The sequence below is a fragment of the Vipera berus genome, assembly GCF_964194415.1.
Source record: "Vipera berus genome assembly, chromosome: 1".
In the NCBI taxonomy this organism is placed as follows: Eukaryota; Metazoa; Chordata; class Lepidosauria; order Squamata; family Viperidae; genus Vipera; species Vipera berus.
In genome coordinates, this window is record NC_138202.1 from 75369757 (window position 1) to 75378051 (window position 8295).

At 41.0% G+C, this 8295-nt stretch overlaps 1 protein-coding gene across 1 annotated transcript in view; it reads right to left on the bottom strand.

Moving 5' to 3' along the window:
* The window catches only part of SLC39A13 (solute carrier family 39 member 13), a 29093-nt gene extending 21336 nt beyond the window's left edge, over window positions 1–7757 (bottom strand). Inside the window, exon 1 of the mRNA XM_081339743.1 lies at window positions 7690–7757. The gene's annotated coding sequence lies outside the window, so the exon portion shown is untranslated. The remainder of the gene's footprint in view (window positions 1–7689) is intronic.
* Window positions 7758–8295: the final 538 nt, after the last annotated feature.

An 8295-nucleotide genomic window follows, 5' to 3' on the forward strand; every position in this document is an offset into this window, starting at 1 on the left:
CCCAGAGTCACTGAGACTTGGGCAGCGTGCAAGTTTAATAAATCATCGTCATCATCATTACGTTTTCAGCAGTTGCATTTACAGGAAACTAAGAACATTTGGGATCTCTACAGATCTGATGATAGTGAAACCAAATACATACTTTTCTGATACAGATACTACAATGGCCTCACATGGTCAAATGGTCGCTTTAAACCAGGCGTCTTCAAACTTGGCCCTCTTATGATTTGTGGACTTCAACTCCCAGAATTCCTCAGCCAGGCAGGTTGGCTGAGGAATTCTGGGAGTTTAAGTCCACAAGTCATAAGAGGACCAAGTTTGAAGACCCTTGCTTTAAACAATCAAATTAAGCCATGTTGGATTAATCTTCTCTAGAAAGAAAATCAAAAATTAAATCCTTCCTCCCAAAGAATTTCAAAGGAACCCCTATCACAGAAATAAAGCTATAATGTTGATGTCACAGTCAACACATATTCTTTGACTTCTGGCTGACTATATCTGACATATGATATTAAAACTATTTCTTAGAGTGAATTTATATGAGACACTTGAGTATTTTTCTATTCAGCACATACATTCCTTCTATCAGCAGTGAATGGTCCCATTCATTAAATTGCCTATAAGTGAAAGCCAACTGGTGTAGGCAAAACAGTCTGCAACACAAATTGTGAGCCTACCATTGGTCACAATGAAACAATTGTTTTAAGGAGCAGTCTGGGGCAGCAATGTCAATTTTTCAGCCATCCCTCTATTGGAAGACAGATCTGTATGTTCCATTTGGATTCTGTCCAAAATTTGGTAGGGGATTCTATCCTATGGTTGGGTTAAGTAAGAGCCAATTGTCAATCTGGTCAATTTTTATACATCGAATTAACCTGAATACTCCTTCAGATCCCTCAACATCTGAAGTAGTAAAAGAGAAGTTAAGAAAAAGACTCCTCCGGAGTTTATTTTTAAGTCAGTTCTTTTTTTTTATTTTTACACACACACAATACATGGAAGTCCTTTTTTTAGATGCCACGCCTATAACAAACAAATGAACAAACAGTCATTTGCAAAAGGATGCTAAAATAGAACTTCTGTTTACATGGACCATACTCTCTTAGGCCAGATTCTAGGAGTAAACAAAGTATATCTTAATTAAGTCTGTGATCTACTCAACAGTATTAAATGAACATTTTGTTAAAACTACCAAAAGAATTCTAATAGCCTCAACAGCTTTGGGAGCATGGGAAATAACAGTAGTACCTGGATATATTACATCTGGGAGTTTAATTTTTGTTTATTGTTGTTGTTGCTGTTGTTACTGGACACATATCCTCATGAATTACTATTTAGGAGGCAGAGCTGAGTCAAGCAGGGAACCCAGCCAGACCAGAAGGTTTAGTAAAGGCATCAGTTCTCTTTCTGAAACCCCCCCTTTTTTTTTTGACCCCCTTCTTTTTCTTCCTCCCAAGTAGCAGGCTGCAGAGAAGAGACAGATATCTCTTATCAGCAGCATGAACTCAACTTACGTTTTTGAAATTCCTGTAAATCAAAATCAGTGTGTGGGTCTAATGCCTTAATTTTTTCTTTGCTGCATGGACACTATCAAGATAAGTTATTTTTGAGTCAGCCACAAGTTACAGAGCATTTTCTGCAAGTTGTGTTACCATAAAACTGTAGCTAGTAGTGACTGGGGGCATGAAGCAAGAGCAGCATGCTTCTATGTGGAGCAAGACAAGGATACTTGTCCTCTACAAATGGTGGTGGTAGCAAATTGGGACAACAATCTCAAATTATAATTGGGAAGCCCTTTATGAAAGGCCCACCACTACCTTCTTGTAATGTGATCTCTACTTATATTTTTTATTAAATAAAAAATAAAGAGAAATTATACAGAAGTATTGCATTCCTATTTTAACTATGCCTCTAATTACAACACAAAGAATCTTACGTACACATACAGTTGCAAGAAAAAGTATGTGAACCCTTTGGGATTACGTGGAGTTTTGCATGAATTGGCCATAAAATGCGCTCTAAACATCATGTAAGTCACAACAATAGAAAAACACTGTCTGCTTAAAATAATACTACACAAACATTAGTTGTTGTCATGTTTTAATTGAACATAAGATGGAAACATTCACAGTGCAGGGTGGAAAAAGTATGTGAACCTTTGGACTTAATAACTGGTTGACCCTCCTTTGGCAGCAATAACCTCAACCAAACGTTTCCTGTAGTTGCAGATCAGACCTGCACAACGATCTGGAGTAATTTTGGACCACTCCTCTGCACAAAACTGTTTCAGTGTAGCAATATTCTTGGGATGTCTGGTGTGAATCGCTCTCTTAAGGTCATGCCACAGCATTTCAGTCGGGTTGAGGTCAGGACTCTGACTGGGCCACTCCAGAAGGCGTATTCTGTTCTGTTGAAGCCATTGTTTTGTTGAATTACTTGTATGCTTTGGGTCATTGTCCTGTTGCATCACCCATCCTCTGCGGAGCTTCAGTTGGTGGACAGATGGTCGTACGTTTTCCTGCAAAATGTCCTGATAAACTCTGGAATTCATTTTCCCATCAATGACAACAATCCGTCCAGGCCCTGAGGCAGCAAAGCAGCCCCAAACCATGATGCTCCCTCCGCCATGTTTTACAGTGGGGATGAGGTTTTGATGTTGGTGTGCTGTGCCTTTTTTTCTCCACACATAGTGTTGTGTGTTTTTCCCAAACAACTCAATTTTGGTTTCATCTGTCCACAGTATATTTTGCCAGTAGTGCTGTGGAACATCCAGGTGCTCTTTTGCAAATTTCAAACGTGCTGCAATATTTTTTTTGGACAGCAATAGCTTCCTCCGTGGTGTCCTCCCATGTACTCCATTCTTGTTTAATGTTTTCCTTATTGTAGATGTGTTAACAAAAATGTTAGCATGTGCCAGAGATTTCTGTAGGTCTTTAGCTGACACTCTAGGATTCTTCTTTACCTCATTAAGCATTATGCGCTGTGCTCTTGCAGTCATTTTTACAAGACGACCACGCCTAGGGAGAGTAGCAACAGTGCTAAACTTTCTCCATTTGTAGACAGTCTGTCTTACCGTGGACACATGAACATCAAGGCTTTTGGAGATACTTTTGTAACCCTTTCCAGCTTCATGCAAGTCAACAATTCTTGATCGTTGGTCTTCTGAGAGCTCTTTTCTGCGAGGCATGGTTCACATCAGATAGTGCTTCTTGAGACCAGTAAACCCAAAACAGGTGTGTGTTTTTAAAGGGCAGGACAGCTGTCAGCAACACATCCAATATCATCACACTGGCTGGACTCAAGGTTGGCTCACTCCTGGCTCCAATTAGCTCTTGGAGAAGTCATTAGGCTAGGGGTTCACATACTTTTTCCACCCTGCACTGTGAATGTTTCCATCTTATGTTCAATTACAACATGACAACAGCTAATGTTTGTGTAGTATTATATTAAGCAGACTGTGTTTTTCTATTGTTGTGACTTACATGACGTTTAGAGCGCATTTTATGGCCAATTCATGCAAAACTCCACATAATCCCAAAGGGTTCACATACTTTTTCTTGCAACTGTATGCAGTCTATGGACATTACGCATGCATTTTCCTTAAGATGAGAGATCAAGGGAAACATTTTTAGAGCTCCTTGCAGCTCAAACAAATGGTTTCCAAAGGAGGGGAAAAAAACCTCACATATTCCTCTACAAATCATCAAGATTCAGATGAGCAAGTTCTGCCTGTCAATCAACTTAAAGAAAACAGCTATATTTGACTCAGCCTTTGATTGCCCAGGGAAAAAGCTTGAAGCAAAAAACATGCAGCCTCCTGACCTAAGGACACATCCAGAGGCTGACTCAGAGCACATTCCATGCTGGAATTCCAAGGAAAGATTTCTCTCCAAGCAATGGTGACATGACTAGCTGGGAAGCAGCTGTCTTCCTAAAGGCATCTTATCTGTTGAAGACCTTAAGCAATAAACTGCAGGGTGTGAATAATTTATCCAAGTCAGTGAGAACAACAAGTCACTGGAGAAACAACACTAGATGTGAAAACAATAATATGGCTTTTATTGGTGTATCTATTTGAATGATTTAAAACAGCTTTTTTTTCAACCGAGTGTCCTTCAAACATTTTATGAGTACAACTCCTAGAATTCCTGAACTGCATAATTATAGGCTATTTTGAATATTCTTGCTTGGAACTGTGTTCTATGTCACATTTGTCCCTCTGGCTAAGCAGGACATTTTCAGAGCTTGCTCTACTCATCAAATTCAGAGGTGGGAGGATTCCAGATGTCATCATTTACCAAACTTTCCCATCTTTATTTTTTTTAATTACACAAATTCCACTAAGGGGAAAAAAACAGAATAGCTGCACAGTGTCTTCTAATTTGCTTGCAACGACAGCTTTCTGTCCTCAGCTAAACGTCTACCACTTTCCTACACACACTGGCCATCACTACTGGATATGTAAGCTTGCACCTCATCCAATAAAGAGAAGGAGCAAAAGAAGAAATAGTCCAGAATATTAATCACATGGGAGATTTTTGGAGCTGCTAGATGGTACAATCAGAACTTCTCCTCTTGGTTTCCTCCCTACTACACACACAGCTGAGAACAGGATGTCCATTAACATTTTTTTCCAGCTGATCTCTTGTCCAACAAACCATTCTGGAAAATGAAAGAAATTACAGGCACACTTTTTTGGAAGTCCGTGGCTTGTCTATAATTATGCAAGTGCTTGCAGACAAAATGTCATCTTATTTTCTACAGCGGAAATAGAAATAGCAATGAGCAAATTCATTCCCAGAGCTTTTTTATAGTTCAGTAATAAGTGCCTGCAATTCTACTGAAAATCCTGATCTTCTGCCAACAGCTACAGCTACATAGCTTCCAATCATTGTAGCTGCACCACTGAGAGATTCAAAACATCCCCTCAGGATTTTCCATTCTCAGCATCTTCCCTAATGACTATGGTATCCCCATTCCCATACAGCACTTCTAATCCTACAGGTGCACAGTTCTCCATCTGTTGTTAAATAAAAATGAAATGTATTACAATTTTAGTTACTTTTGATCAAGCCCTTTCACTAATACACTGAGATCTGATCTAACTTTTCGTCTGACCCATTCCTTAAAGGGGTCAGATGGCAATATCTATTAAAAAAAGAAAAAAACTTTTCTTTCTAAATACTTTGCAGTATTTATTCTGTGATGTTTACTGTTTTTTTTTCCTAGTTCTGCAAGTTGCAGATAGACAAGTTCTGCCAGAAACCAATCACTGGAAATCTTACTAGATCCTAGATTAGGACAGCTATTTTTCAAGTTAAGCAGTGTGATTTCAGTCACAAAGCCAAGAAACAACTGAAAACGTTACAGAAACTTAATTCTCATCCCATAAATTCTGTGTTTTGCTACACTTCTACAGAATCATGTAAACAGAATGCAATATGTATTAACAGTATAATTTGCCAATCAGATGGCAATAGATCCATGAACTCAAATTAGCCAACAATAATCCACTTACAGTAGAGAGATCATTTCCCCCTAAAGTGTCTAGAATATCTAAACAAAGATTCTAATTCTTTTTTTCTGAATCTTTTATAATCTTTTGCAACCAATGCAAAAACCAATCACCATGGATACTCCTAGGTGTAACTTATGACAAACCCCATTTAAAACCATCTACAGATGCAGTGGCTCAGTGGGTTAGGATGCTGAGCTTGTTGATCAGAAGGTCGGCAGTTTGGCGGGTCGAATCCCGAGTGCCGCGTAACAGAGTGAGCGCCTGTTACTCGTCCCAGCTTCTGCCAACCTAGCAGTTCGAGAGCACGTAAAAATGCAAGTAGAAAAATAGGGACCACTACGGTGGGAAGGTAACAGCGTTCCGTGCGCCTTTGGCGTCTAGTCATGCCGGCCACATGACCACAGAGACATCCTCGGACAAGCGCTGGCTCTTCGGCTTTGAAACGGAGATGAGCACCGGCCCCTAGAGTTGGAAACGACTAGCACGCATGTGCGGGGGAACCTTTACCTTTACCTTACAGTACTGGTGCCCATCATATCATTTGGTCAGGATTTTTCTAAGTTACAGATTGTGTACACAAATAATTTTTCTTTTCACTACTTAGAATACATTGGATACGTTTCTACTTTTAATTAAACTAGAAAAGGTATTATATCAATTTTTTTCCACATCTCCTTGATGCTAGGTTGCAGTCTTTTGGGAAAAAAAAGGGAAATATCAAATCAAAATGCTGTCCTTAATAATCTCCTTCCCTGGGTAACAGGATAAACTATATAAACTAGGCCTGGCTGAAAGAAGACTGAGGTATGCATCATTTCAATCTTTAGCTGGCCAGGCTGGAATCACACATCTATAATATCAACGCTGCCTCCACCCCATGAATTGGTTCCTGTGTTTATCTAGTGTCAGTCAGATGTACTGAACTATTATTCTTACAACTCTTATAAATAACATCCAGCTTTAATCACACTAAATGGAAGCTACAGATTTTGTTTAATTCAGCAAGTCTGGAAATCACCACAGCAAAGAAAATTGTGACATCCAATTAAACTGGATTCCATGTCACTGACATTTGACATCACTATTTTACCTCCCTACTCCATTCCTATGTATATTTCACACATCAGACAAAAATTTTGCTGCATATGATGAAGTAAACTTTAGTCCACGAAAGGCTATGATACAACAAATCTGTTGCCTATTTCACTCTCTTACATCTGATAAGGCTTAGTTCTAGATAATCAGACCCCATTAAACATCACAATATGAAATCCACTTAATTGTTTTTCCAGGACAGCTGTTTTCATGACCCATTCCATTAATTTACTTCTGAATGTATAAACTGTTGGACAAATTTGACAGGAGCAGCTGGCATGCTTAAACTACTGCTGATGTAAAATAAGGCAACAAATATTGAATGTAAAATCAGATAGTAACCACAGGTAAGATTAAGTATGGCTGTGAGAGTCAACATCACAGTGATAACTTTCATTTAAAACAGTTGTAGTTGTAGTTTTATCTGCAGAATAAGTTGTATTTTTTTCTGGATACTACTATTGATTGATTGCTTTAAATGGAAAGATAAGTAATGATGTCTACAAAGTTTGCATTTTAGCACACTATCTTGATAATCTATGATTCTGACTGGTCAAAACTTTGATAAGTTGACTCTTCAGGCTATTTTCTATCTGAAGATAAAATGACGAGGTAAGAAGACAAATGTCCCAGCCCTTTTCCCACAAGGTTAGAGAGGCATTTGAAATTAACACTTAAAATACTCTGGAAATTCTACAAGGCTCACCATCATAAAAGTCTAGCCCTAAAATAGCAACCGACCAGGCTTTAATTAACGAGAGGGATAATGAAAGTATGCGCAAGAAGAGCAACGGATTTAAACGTGGAAGGAACGCAAAAGCCGCCTTAGCCCCAGGCATCAAGCAATTTAGTTGGGTTCCTGTTCTCCACTGTTGCTCGGGCAGAGAGGGCATCTCTCGCAGCATCCTCATCGACTCCACGACGGCGCGCGTATTGTCCTCAAACAGCCCCTGGCCCGACCCGGCCCAATCCCTCAGCCCCCCTAGAACGGAAAGGGAAGCTGTTTTCTCCCTTAGGGACGACTCCGACCTATGTTCTCACAACCCACCCACCCCGAACAGGGCTGAATGCATTACCGTCTGACACCCGGGAGCTCCAGATTGCCCCTGCCATCCAGCGCGCCTCCGCTCTGCACTCTCCCGCCCCTCCCGCCCCAGCCCCGCCTCCCAAGCTTAGCCACGTCGGACTCATCCCCCTCGAATCCAGCCTCCCCACTCCGGCGGAGGCTTTAGCAGATGCACCACTTCCGACGTAGTTCCCGAAGGGGGAACCTTAGTCAAGGCGCACTTCGTCTCTGAGCCGATGCGAAAGGAGTAGTAGGGAAAGCGGGGAAGCCTTTCGGATCGGAGCTGGGAACCGACGCCTTCCAAAACTGCTCGCCTTCGTAGAGTTTGTTTTGTGAATCGGACCCGAGTTGGGATCCCTGTTTCTGCAGGGTGGGCCTCGGGTGACTTCACTTTTTGGATCACATCCACGTCCCCTCTCCCGCCGCCCTATGTTGCCTATGTCGAGCTGGGCAAGCGGTCTACAGTTACGGGCGTGGGTTTTGTGCAACTCAGACGGGTGACGACGCTTTGCCGCTGCGGTTAACGACAGGGTTGCGCTCGCCTACTTCTGCTGGACATCTCGGACAAGGAAGGCAGTGTTCCCTGGTTGCTGTGTTGTTGCACAGAGGATCCAGT